Source organism: Cryptomeria japonica, chromosome 10 (genome assembly GCF_030272615.1).
Source record: "Cryptomeria japonica chromosome 10, Sugi_1.0, whole genome shotgun sequence".
Lineage (NCBI taxonomy): Eukaryota > Viridiplantae > Streptophyta > Pinopsida > Cupressales > Cupressaceae > Cryptomeria > Cryptomeria japonica.
In genome coordinates this window covers 563404893-563417138 of record NC_081414.1, presented here as the reverse complement: position 1 = coordinate 563417138, position 12246 = coordinate 563404893, and the positions used below count along the sequence as shown (strand labels likewise).

The 12246-nt window shown below is 40.2% G+C and overlaps 1 protein-coding gene across 3 annotated transcripts in view; it reads left to right on the top strand.

Moving 5' to 3' along the window:
* The window catches only part of LOC131060730 (NADPH-dependent diflavin oxidoreductase 1), a 263737-nt gene that overhangs the window by 20711 nt on the left and 230780 nt on the right, over nt 1-12246 (top strand). The gene's annotated exons all lie outside the window — the stretch shown is intronic.

Genomic DNA, 12246 nt, shown 5'->3' with positions numbered 1-12246 from the left:
GTAAACAAAATATAGAGCAAAAAGTGAACAAAAGAAAAGGGCAATGAAGCCCACAAAATCCCCCAACCACTCACCCAAGCTTAGAACCACCAACTGCATCACCTGATCTATCCACCTACACTCAACTCACTACCAACATCTTTGAATTCGTTGTGCCTAATTTACTGCCAATACAACTCAATAGGTAACGAAGCTTCAATGCTATGGTTAATTTCTTCCCTTTTAGTGATGCATTCCAGAACTCTACTTACAAGAGACGATAGTGTAAAGGCACTTGTCACCTCTATCATCCCATGATTATGAGAAAGCAAAAGGACTTTTCATGACCATATGGTGATCCAAATAGAATGCCTTCAAATCTTGCAATTCTCTGTTGACTACCAACATTTCTTTATTTAAAAACCTTGAGATTGCCCATCCATGTTAGTGCTTCCATGCCATTTAGAGCTGATACGCACTCCACAAACCTTTTCTCCATTTAGACACCATCAACTAGAGTGTAGAGAAACATGAAATGGAGATCCCATTTCCTCACATTTGGAGAAGGAACTGCAACCTCCCTTTTTGCAAGAAAGTATTATTGCCTTAGACCACAACACTTCAATAACTTCAACTCCAAAGTAGTTATCATTCATCAAGAGACATGTGCTCTCACAAGTGAAGGAGAAAAGGAACATGCCAGTGGGAGTATGCAAACTATCACCCTTCCACCTAATAATACCACATTCAAAAGAGACCCAACTCCAAAATTGAAAAGGGTGCTTGTACAAGGCAAGTAGTAAAACCATCTAATGTCATGAGCTAGGTGGCTAAAGGCTAGGAACCTACATCCCTATGAAGGGGGCCCTGGTATGTGTTGACGTTGCTAAAATCGCGGAACTACGACTTCATCCGGCCAACGCAGAATAGAATGCTAAGTATCCTATCCTCTCTTGAGATAAGGAAATCCCTAATGCTGTTTTAAATTGATCAATGGGGATGACCTCAAGGTTTTGGTTGTCAGGTCTTGACTGCAGGATAGCTTAGCAGTTGATGTGTTTTGCTGGAAACACAAAGGGGACTTACGGTTAGGCGGAATTGGTTTTAATTGATGCTATTTCAGCTTGACTTGCGGGTTTCTTTTTAATTAAAAAGGGAAAAAAGGGGGAATAAGGATAAAGAGTAAATAAGAACAGCTAGCTAACTTAACTAAGACAACATATTTGAACACATAGACGGAAATCTTAAAATAACCAGAAATTACTTTGCCAGCTAATTAGCACAACTAGGTAAAAACCAGTGCAATCATCTAGGAATTTTATATTTTCAAGCTGGTAAATACAAATGCTGGACTCTTATACCCACTCATTCAAATATAACAACCAAACTTAGCACAAAATTGGGCTTAGACTAACCATGCAGAGGGAATAATAACCAACTATTTCCTAATGGTATGAACCAAGATTTCCATCAAATACATGCATAAAGAAACTGTCTGAAAAGTAAATACAGTTGCAGAAATATAAAATAGATGGAGAAGAGGACCATACACTCACAGTTAAAAAGACACAACTTTAACATCCATTAAAACTTGTATACATTTTGCCAGAGTTTTTGCAACAATCTTTAACTTTCTGCCTGAAATAAAGGAGAAACTAACTCCTTTATATAGAGTTCTCAAAATGGATGAACGACCAAGATTAAACTTAGACAAGTGTGCCAGATTCATCCTCTAATCAAAACTGCCCATACCCATAAATGGGAGGCAAAATATCAACAACAACCAAAAGGGGAATCAATAACTTCCGAATATAAAGCTGCTCCAAAAAGTGCACATGCATGGAGCTTGAAATTTATAATAGCTTTGGTAGTTAGGAAAGAACACTCTGTCTGAAAAGTGCACTTTAAGATTTAAAAGAAACATATATTTTAGGAAAGCATTTTTCCCTTCCCCAAGGTAAACTCTTTTTCCACAAATTCGACCTCGTCGCGCAAGTACTCTCCCTAGATATCCCGATCTGCTGCATGCTCTACCCGAACGTAGTCCTGGAATTTTAGGCACAACTCGAACAACTCAGTTGCTGGAGGCATAGGAGGATTAAACATTTTATACTGAATACCCTCAAGGAGGCTATCTACATTCTCCAGCTCTTCTCTCCAGTAGGATTTATGATTCTCGAAACACAATATATCCGCCTGTAGCCCACTAGCAAATTCTAGGTCCTCCATGGAGTAGGTGACTTTGGTTTTCAGCCTGTCCTCCCATTGTGGTTGTACCTCATTATCTATCATACTACTTTTCCAGCCAACGACCATTGATCTGAGGATCTTTTCACCAAGATCCTTCACGTTTGACAAAGCGTCATTGCACTTATCTTGCATTTTGTTGATATTATCCTTCATGTCGTTCTTCATGCTGAGAATCCAATACCACTCTTTGAAGGTATTGACATCATAGGGATCTAGGATAATATCAAGTGTGGGGATTTGAGTGCAGGTCCAAAATAGAGCCCTTACGAGGGGTAATTCCTTGGCAATCGCCTCATGAGCATTATAACATTCTTTCCTCAGCTTACACATTTTGATAAGAGTGGATTCCCTATGGAGAGCCATTTCTCGTACATCTTTGAAGATTTGCTCTCCCTTTTGCTTAATGCCTTGAATCCATTCCCTGATGGCCTTGGCGGTATCACGCACTCCGTCAAATTCAGCTGTGGTCCTTTGTGTTAATGACAATGGGGGAACATGGGATTTAGCGGCATGTTGCAACGGCCTCAGTAGGTGATATATGTACCCTTCAGCTTGCTCAGCACGAGCCCGGTACATATCTCTCTCAACGGTCATTTTATCGAGCTGTCTGAGCATATTTTGTACGGAATCTCTGAACTCTTCCTTTTCATGCTCTTTGGTGGCTCGCCCTATTGGGATGGTTGCAACACTGTAATCAGCTAATGCAATCTGATTTGCTGGCTTATCTGTAGGTGGGGTGGCAATATGAATCGTGCGGTTCCTTTGCTCATCCTTAGTGATCCTAGAGTAAGTCTTTGGCTTTTTCTTACCTTTGGATTTTATTTCTCCTATTCGAGAGAAGATATCCTCCAGGTTAATAGTGTGCTTGACGGCTTCCTTTCGCTGCGCACGAGCAATTAGCTAGTCATGAGGGATGGTCTGTCCAGATGTAATTGCCAAATTACCACTCGGCTCTTTGGAGGCTTCAGTTGGCTCACTACCTACCTGCAATTGATCGGTCATAGAAGGGACGGATGCAGTATCCAATCCCTCACTCATGGCTGAGTTCTCTCCTACCTCGCTGAACAACTGCCGGGTATCCTCCTGTGATGGTTGCTCTTCAGTTTTGTCGGGTTCTTGAGTTTCATCCCTTTTTTGTTCTCCCTCAATAGTGGTGTCATCCTTGCCGCCGCTATTCAATTGCAATTCATGCCTACTTCCCTGTGTGAGCTCATGCTTACCAGTCTCTTGATTAGATGAATTCTCTCCCTCCTCAACTTGATTTCCAAGTTCATCAGAGCCAACGACCCTTACCGCTGCATCTTGCTCACCTTGTGTCTGAGGATTATTTGCCTCGAATGCATCAAGATCACTTTGTGAAGGCGGAGTGGGTATGTAGTTAAGTTCAACCACATCATCCTCCGAACTCGGGTCCCTGGATGATGAAGTAACCTCTGGCCTCCTGATGGTAATCTTTTCTCTCCTTGTTCTTTTTGATGTTCGAGTCCCTCTATTGGCTCTTGCTTTCTTCCTCTTCTTTTCAGGTTTCTCAACCTCTTCCTTTGGCGCGCTTGAGGTTCCTTCATCCTTCGAAGACTGGGAATCGAGACTTCCCATTAGATTGTATGTAAATTGGGTCCCTTCATGGGTCAGTCTCTCAATTTGTTGGGATAGCCAGTAATCGGTATGCCTCCTTGGAGCTTCCATAACTGCCTCAAAATCTGTGATTGGGTCCTGAGTCCAATCAATGCCTGGCAAGAGGTTCTTAAGTGCCTCAAATTCTCGGACTTGCAAGCAATTTCCATAGTCTGTCACCTGATTTGGGACCTGGCGGTACTCATAAAGCCGCATTTGCTGAACACTTAGCCTAGAACATTCACGCTAACGGACCTCAAAGTCATCGAAACAGTTGCTCCAATAATCCTCTATTGACGCCTTGGCCTTGTAGTGCCTGCCATAGGCTCTCTTTACCAAATTATCATGATCGAAACACTTCCTAGGGAAATATTTCTTTAGGCCATAGGACGCTAATTCAGCAAATGACTCCTCAGCTTGCACAAAATTTTTTAAGTGCACATCAAGAGTACCCAAAATCATGGGGAAGGTGAACCCGCATTGCTTCTTATCTTTGAGCAGATTGCCTGCTGTGTGTGCCTGTCTTGCAACTTCCATGAGGACTATTTTATTTGACGGATAGCGTGGAAGCCGGAATGGTGTTCCCTCAAAGCCTGCTATTCTGATGTAAGTGAACCTGGGAAACTGGATAAAACACGCACCATATTTCCGGATCAAAATGATAGCCTCTTCTGAGAGCCTTATATGCAATCCTCCTTGCATTAATCTGACCAGGCGCATTGTAAAGGCATCATTGACACGCTCATATTGACCAATTGCGTAAGTGATGTTATTCTTTTCTCTCTGAGCAATGTCATAATAATGCAGCTGAGGGTAGCATTCGTACACCTTCACCTGATTCGTACCCAAAATCATGGGGAAGGTGAACCCGCATTGCTTCTTATCTTTGAGCAGATTGCCTGCTGTGTGTGCCTGTCTTGCAACTTCCATGAGGACTATTTTATTTGACGGATAGCGTGGAAGCCGGAATGGTGTTCCCTCAAAGCCTGCTATTCTGATGTAAGTGAACTTGGGAAACTGGATAAAACACGCACCATATTTCCGGATCAAAATGATAGCTTCTTCTGAGAGCCTTATATGCAATCCTCCTTGCATTAATCTGACCAGGCGCATTGTAAAGGCATCATTGACACGCTCATATTGACCAATTGCGTAAGTGATGTTATTCTTTTCTCTCTGAGCAATGTCATAATAATGCAGCTGAGGGTAGCATTCGTACACCTTCACCTGATTCGGCTCATTCCCGATCTCACCTTTCTTGATTAACCCTGTCAGTGGCTGGTGTCGGGCAAACATGTAAACCAAGTAGGAAGTCATGGTAAAGTACTTCTTTTCTTTAAACTCGATCAACTGTGTATGGATATTGTCGCTGATGATCTAAGCCCAGTCGAACTTGGACTTCCCAGCGAAGACCTTCTCAGTAAAGTGGAACATCCATTCCTCAAAAATATTAGATTGAGGGAGTCCCATGACCCGGTTGAGTAAGGTAACCATATCACCATACTCGTGAAAATCACTTATGGGGGTCCTTTTACTGATTCTAATGCTTGGGGGTCTTCTTTCTTTGTACCATTCTTCGTTTATCAATGTTTTGCATTTGGCAGGATTCATGTCATAAGCGACCTGCGCCTCATCGATAGTTGTAGCAATAGGATTATCTCGAAATTTGATATCAAATGCCACCCCAAGGGCTTCAGGTGTGAAGTCAGCTAGCACCATCCCCTCTAGCACCACTAATCTGGTTTCTGGCTGATAATGTCTAGCAGCCTCAACCACTAATTCATAATTCTGCACGGCCGGAGGGAAGCCAACTGCTTGAGCAATACCACTCCCCATCATCCGTCTGGGCTTGCCATAGGCGGTTGGAGAGTATACCCTGTTCCTGAAATCTTAGATGTCTATGTGGCCCAAATCCGTGTCACCTATGTTCTCCCATACACTCTGGACCTTTGACTCCCTAACTCCTCCCCTTTGGTATTGATACTTCATTTTCTCGCCCTTGCGGGGAATGTCAGACTTGGAAACCCGAGACGTTCCAGTTGCGCTAGGTGTCTTTGAGGATTCAACCGCCGATCTAGGCATCTATTCTGCACAACCGGACACAGATTACGAGACGAGATAAAGCAACAAAATGGGTTAGCCAAAACAGAGGACGATGTTAGTGCTTAAAACCAATGATCAACGGGAACATCGAATTTTGAAAAAGCATGACGTTTCACTAAATAGAGCCTGATCATTTGGAAACTAAATGCTATTTGAAGCAGGAAATTAAGTTGGTTTCGCTTAAGTTCCGCTGCTTGGAGTGGGTTTCAAGAATGCCACTTCCGATTGATTACGGCGGCAAGAGCAAATGTTCTAGCTTGCGACTCGGGGTTCGAATGTTTTGATGATTGCCAATCTTTCACTCTCGGAAAAGAGTTTTGTTTAAGATCAGATTTAAACTTTCAAAATTTCTCGAAGTCTGAAATTCCATTCTAAAGGTTGATTTCCGTAGTTGGTTGTTATTGCATGCTATGCTTAATGCTTTCTAAAATCATAACCTGCAAAACTTCATTCTCTCATCCACTCTCTATCCCCAGCTTAAACATCACGACCAATTTTGCACAAATTAATGACTTAAAGGAGAGAATCGAATCTTCCTTGGCGGATTGCCCACGTCGAATGTTCTTCGGCCAAAAACGACCTTCTGCAAATTGCGTAGCAAAAATGCCCCCCTTTTTGCGCGATTTCTTGAAACTTCGGAGACTTGGGGCGATTTTGCAAAGTCTTTGTAGGTTTAAACGCCTTTCCTTTTTTCCCTTTGACGCGACTTCGAATTGCAAGGGCGTTTGCCAAGTTTAAGTTAATCACCTCACCTCACGCGACTTCCATTTTTCGGGCTGAGGGAGGTTTTTGAAAAGTTTAAGAACAACGCCCCTTTCCTTACATGCGATTTTGCATTTCGGCATAAAGGAGGTGAATGCAAAATTTAACGCCTTCCTCACGACTTCGGATTGCAAGGGCCTTTTTAAAAAAAGTTCAACGCCTTCCTCACAGTCCCCAACTTCGCATTTTTCGGTATATGGAAGGCTTTGCAAATTGCTTAAGTTTAATACCTCTCCACTGCACGATATCGGACTGCAAGGGTTTTCACAAAAAGCGAAAGTTTAACGCTTTACCATTACCCACGCGACTTCGGCCTGGAAGAAACTTTTGAAAAGTTTTTATGTTAAACGCTTTACCTTTATTCTCCTTTTTGAAATTTGGCCTAAAGAAGGCTTTTGAAAAGTTTTTTTGTTAACGCCTTTCTTCTCATTTTCAAAATTCGGCCCGAGAAGGTTTTTTTGAAAATGTTTTGAAGTTAACGCTTTACCTCTTCTGCGATTTCCATTTTCGGCCTAAAGAGGCCTTTTGCAAAGTTCATAAAGTTAACGTTTTACCTATTTTCGTGATTTTCGGGCCAAGAAGGGTATTTGAAAAGTTTGAAAGTTAAAATGCTTTTTTTGAAAAGTTCACGCGAGGCCCTATTTTCGGGCTGGGAAGGTTTTTTTGAAAAAGCTTTTGAACAACGCTTTACCACTATTCGCTTTTCGGCCCAAGGAAGGCTTTTGAAAAGTTTTAAAAGAACAATGCTCTTCCATTTTTCTCCCTCCGGTTTTCGGCCTGGAAGAGGCTCTTTGCAAATTACAAAGGTTTGACGCCTTTTCTCGTGATTCTCATTTTCGGGATAGAAGAGACATTGAAAATGTTTAAAGTTAAAGCAAAATTCGGCTTGAAAGGCCCTTTTGCAAAACCCATGGATAATTGACATTTTTGCCCAACGCAGAATGATCTTCGGCCGATTTTCAAACTTATGCGAAAATTAGTCTCCCTTGTGAGAATTTTGAACATTAAAATTACGAGATTCTTTGACATTCACCCCTTGGCCTTGCAACTTAAATTAACAGATGCCTCATCTCTTTGTACGGTTCATGATTCAACCTTCTAATCACGGACGGGATCATGCCTGACATTTGATACGAATTGCTCAAGACTTAAGGAAGCGGGCGGGCTCACTCTCCTGCAGGATCATTTCCTCACTACTACTACCTGTTGCATCTCCATGGCGAATAAAAATCAAAATCCCACACCGGGGGCGAGATGAAAACCAAAAAAGAAAAGGGGGGACCCTGTCAGCGATGGGGAGTGTGTGCAAAGCACAACAGTATGGAGATCTAATGTCACAAAGATTTTTTTCCTAGCCCATTGAGGACACCGAACAATCATGTGTAAGGAAAGAAAAAATGTGATTTTCTCAATGCTTTCATTGCTGAAAAGCTCCTCCTAGACTTGGATCACCTCTTGAGGTCCCATCAAGATTCAACTTATGAAACCCACTCGGAGGACATAGCCAAGTAGATTTCTGTCTAGAGCACTATTTGTCTATTGCACCATGAATGGTATAAACCTTCTGTTCTTACTTTAATGGAAGATTTAATTTTCAGCCTTGTTGAACTATTTGGGTCATGTTGGATGTTAACAATCTTATTTTAGACAAAAGAAATTCATAGGAGACCAGTCAATGCATAACAAAACTATATTATATTATCAGGTGTGGTCATTTGCTAAGGAAATTCCTTAAGATAACAAGTGAGACTGTAGGAGACCACAAAAATACATTGCTGATTGAAGAGCAAGGACTCCATGGTGTTTTATATATTTTCTCCTCCTATGTCAATTAAGTTAAATGAAAATTGAAAACAAATATGTTTTCTGCCAAATTGGCAAATAAGCATATTTGAAATTTGTAACCTCATCGTGGAAGGGATAAATTGTATTATGTATGATGTGATTTAGTTATTTGGTATATGAGCCTCCATTTTGATAGAATATATCTATTATTTGAATGATAAGTTTTCGTTATTGTGATGTCAAGTCGTGCAATACTATTTGATTGTTTAGTAGTTAATAAGATTCTTGTGAGGTAACCAACAATTTTGAAATTAATCCGCTTTTACTATCCCAAGAGCTGGAGTTCCAACCATACATTTTAGATTCTCCTAGCCCAATCATGGGTTTTCAGATCCTAAAATGTTCAATATAGTCCAAACAATAGTTAAAAAAGTCACCAAATCTTTGTAGACCCAATTTTGACTTGGATTTGTGATTTTGCAAAAACTCAATAACATAAAAATAAATTTAATTCCTTAAAGAAACATATTTTTCTTGCAAAATACAATTACACAATGTATCAAATCAGTTTGTAAAATGTTGCGGAAGTAGTTTTTATTAGATTTGAATACAGAAAGAGTACAATATTGTATTGACATGTGAATGCAACAAATAATAAATATGATATATATTATGATCAGTGAAAATTACATGTCCATGCAAGTTACAACAATTTACAATTTTCTCTTCCCTATGTACATCCTAGTGATGGTCTTGGTCCTACTTAGCTACGGCTCCACCCTCAAACTAGAAGGCACAACTCCTTACAGTCAACCTCATCATTTGCCATCATGTCATCCAATTCAACACTTGGCTCTTTTGCTACATCCTTCTTTGCTTACCTCTCAAAATCAATGATGGCGTCTTTTGTAAACATGGGGGGGGGGGTGTGGTCCTACTTAGCTACGGCTCCACCCTCAAACTAGAAGGCACAACTCCTTAGAGTCAACATCATCATTTGCCATCATGTCATCCAATTCAACACTTGGCTCTTTTGCTACATCCTTCTTTGCTTACCTCTCAAAATCAATGATGGCGTCTTTTGTAAACATGGGGGGGGAGGGCGCTCATCATCTAGCACACTCTTGTTGCCAGATTGATCAATGTCATCCACATCAATCAGCTATTGTACAATTGAGCCCTCCTCTTTTGTGTGAAGGCAAATGTTGTATTGCACAGAAAGGAGGTCCTTGCGGCTTTTTTGCATCTAACTTGTTGCACTTCTTTGTGCGAATGGCCTCAAACAAGCTATATTCGTGCTCACATCCATAAGCGCTACATGTTTGGGATAAAACTCAAAGGGCTAGCTTTTGAAGATTTGGGTTTTTTTGGCCCAACCTTCCCACTAAGCAACTGCAAAGAAGACATTCAAAAGTTTGTAAGTAAGCAATAATTTTACATATTAAGTGAGTGAAGACAGTTTTTTTAACTTGGTGCTTGGGTCATTCTCTCTTACATAGCTAGTGGTGTAGTGTGTGTAATTTGTCATGAACAAACTCAACACAAACAAAATCAACAATTTATTTGAATTTTGAACCATTGCATTGCAGAAGCAACAATGGAAGATGCACATGTAGGTGTTGCTGCCATGTGCGATTCCACTTAATATTGATAATGCGTGGAAGAGATGTGTTGGGATGTGCACAAGAAAGGAACCAAATGAGACCAGGAAAATATAGATAGCACACATCTTCATGCAACACATGTTACATTGTGTAAGGCACCATGGTGCCTAAAGCAGTGTCACCTCTTGAGGATAACCTAGTTCGCAAGGATACTAGATGTGGAGGTGAAGGGCAATGTCCTCCAAAGGAAACTATGAAGATTACATCAAAACATTAAATTTAACATTCACAATTCATTCTACTTTGGTCAAGCTCAAATACCATATATAAGATTGTCTATGATAAGCTTTCAAATGGAAACATGAAAAAAGGAGAATATGCTTAAGTCATTGTTTGCCTACCCTAGCCAATTGTCAATTAACACACGTTAATTTGCTAAGTCTAAGCTTTCAAAACCAAAGCATAAGGTGAGAAAGAATGAATAAGCATATGTAATTTAAATCTCCCTTTAACTACTCCATTCAACTCAGTACATAGCGTTTGTGTTAACCTTTCAAATGCATGCATAGAACAAGGAAAGATATCTAATATTACAAGAATGGATTATAGTTTTCAGTGCATTGTTTATTCATTTCATTTACAAGTAGCTTCTTTTGAAGGAAAGTGTTGTGACGTAATCACACATCGCCCATTGCAAATGGGGACCCCCTCTTTTTTGTTTTGCTTTTAGTTTGAGGTTTTGGTCTCTAGTCTCTGGGACTCAGAAATCAGTCGAGTTTTGTGAAATTTGGGGAAGTCGTCAAAAGTTCTATAATGAAGTACCGGTCGAAAGGATGTTTCAATGTTACAGATGTCTCTGATAGGTCGAAGGCGTAAAATTGCAATTTCTCAGGGTCAATTCTGACTTGCTTTTTTAGGAATTTTTCTTTTATAAATTTAGAAACTTTTGTTTTTGGCATTTTGGGGCCAATCCGGGAGACTGCTTTTTCGACTTGCTTTTTTTCTAAAAATAGAAAGTTACATTTTTGGAAAAAGTTGCTTTTTGCTTTTTTGACGTTTTGGATTGTTCCAGATTCAGGAGAAGTGGCAAGTTAGAAGAGTTCATCCATAAGGCACCAGGTAAGATCTGTTCCAGAAGCTAAGTTAAAAATCATGGTGAAATGGTTAAGTCTAGGATCACCTTGTTCGAATTCTCCAAGAAATAGCAGAATTATCAAGTGAGGATTGAGCATGGTGGAAGAATTCCTTGGAATAGATGAAGTCCGCTATGGCATGTTCGAATTCTTCCAAACATACATGGCAAGTCTGCCCAAATAGGGGAGATGAAGGTGATTGAATGTGAAAGAAAGGTTCAGAATTGTGTCCAAGTATACCAGCATCATGACAAATTCATATCAAGACTCAAAGTCCGCCATCTGCAGTATATAAAATTCCTTAAGGCATGACCAAGTCCGCCTTAGCTAAGTGGAAAACCTTACTTAACCCCATGCTAAGTCCGCCATGCCTTATTTAAAAATTCCTCATCAGCATATGAAGTCCGCCCTAAGGCCTTGGTGGCATTCCTTAAGCCTAGGCAAAGTCCGCCTTTGGCTGGAAAGGAAAGAAAAGCAATTAAAGCCAAAGATGTAAGAGAAATTTGAACTTGGATGGATAAAGCAAAGAGGTGGAATTAAAGCGATAAGAAAAGCCAAGGCATTTAAAAAGAAAATTCACCTAACTTAGGAGGAACTCAAAAGAATTTGAACTTGGTAAAGGCAACATAAAGCTGGAAAAGGAATTCGAACTTGGATGGAGGTGAAAGATTGAGGAGATGGATCAAAAACACAAAAACAATAAAACTTGTCATATTTGAAAATTCGCCAAGTTAAGGAGGAATCCATTTTTTTTTTTTTTAAACTTTGCAAAGTCAACATAAAGCAAAGTTCACCCAAGATGGAAGAGGAAAGATAGATGATTTAAGCATAAAACTTGCCTTATGAGGGAATTCGCCTAAGAGAGAAGGCTTCTAGAAGAGAGTTTTAAAATAGAAAAAAAACAATAAAACAAGGAAAGTGCAATTTGAAGGACAAATTGTGACCAAGTGCATTGTTCTTTTAAAAAATCCATTAAAACAAAAAGAAACAGTGCAAGGGCAATTTGAATTCCCAAT